A 1,450-nucleotide genomic window follows, 5' to 3' on the forward strand; every position below is an offset into this window, starting at 1 on the left:
CATGCACGCAAGGCTCCTTCCATGGCAAGCTGTATGTAGGGTTTCACCGTTGTCAATGGCTACCTCCCATCCTCTCAGTGAAAATGTTCAACGCGCTCTGTCACAGCACGGCTAATCATCTGTCGGTTCTCAATCAGGTTGGAATAGAATCCAGTGATTTTTTTGCGTCTGTCACTAACGCCCAACCTTCAGGAGTTTGAAGCTCGTCACAGTCATTCAATCCTTGAATCCTACTCAAAATACCACAGACAAGGTTTAGACCTTCCGGATTCTCAAGAATGCCGCCATCAATTCTAGCTTATACCACGAAGATTCTGATTAAGAAATCCAAGAGATATTCACTCAATCTAAAGTAGAATGGAGGTGGTTGTCAGGCACACGTTCATAAGTGAGAATGATGATGAGTGTCACGGATCATCAAATTCATCAAGTTGAAGAACAAGTGATATCTTAGAATAGAAGCAAGCGTGATTGAATGAAAAACAGTAGTAATTGCATTAATCCATCAAGACACAGCAGAGCTCCTCACCCCCAACCATGGGGTTTAGAGACTCATGCCATAGAAGATACAATAAGAAACGTGTAATGTGTCATGAGGTAAAGATAGAATGTCAAAAGGTCCTATTAATAGTGAACTAGTAACCTAGGGTATACAGAAATGAGTAAATGACGTAAAAATCCACTTCCGGGGTCCACTTGGTGTGTGCTTGGGCTGAGCATTGAAGCTTTCATGTGTAGAGACTTTTCCTGGAGTTAAACGCCAGCTTTTGTGCCAGTTCCGGCGTTAAACGCTGGGAATTCTGAAGCTGATTTGTAACGCCGGTTTGGGCCATCAAATCTCGAGCAAAGTATGAACTATTATACATTGCTGGAATGCCCAGGATGTCTACTTTCCAACGCAATTGAGAGCGTGCCAATTGGGTTTTTGTAGCTCCAGAAAATCCACTTTGAGTGCAGGGAGGTCAGAATCAAACAACATCTGCAGTCCTTTTTCAGCCTCTGAATAAGATTTTTGCTCAGGTTCCTCAATTTCAGCCAGAAATTACCTGAAATCACAGAAAAACACACAAACTCATAGTAAAACCCAGAAAAGTGAATTTTAAATAAAAACTAATAAAAATATACTAAAAACTAACTAAAATGTACTAAAAACATACTAAAAACAGTGCCAAAAAGCGTATAAATTATCCGCTCATCAACAAGCTACAAGAATCTCACTAGAGATGGTAGACAAATCAATAAAACAGGCTTATGGACTAGTAGAGGACGTACTAGTGGAGGTTGAAAGCCCTTATACTCCTGCTGATTTCATAATCCTTGACATTGGGAAGGATGAGGATGAATCCATCATCCTTGGCAGACCTTTCCTAGCCATAGCAAAAGCTGTGATTGATGTTAACAGAGGAGAGTTGGTCCTTCAATTGAATGAAGACTACCTTGTATTCAAGAC

The sequence above is a fragment of the Arachis duranensis genome, chromosome 4 (assembly GCF_000817695.3).
Source record: "Arachis duranensis cultivar V14167 chromosome 4, aradu.V14167.gnm2.J7QH, whole genome shotgun sequence".
In the NCBI taxonomy this organism is placed as follows: Eukaryota; Viridiplantae; Streptophyta; class Magnoliopsida; order Fabales; family Fabaceae; genus Arachis; species Arachis duranensis.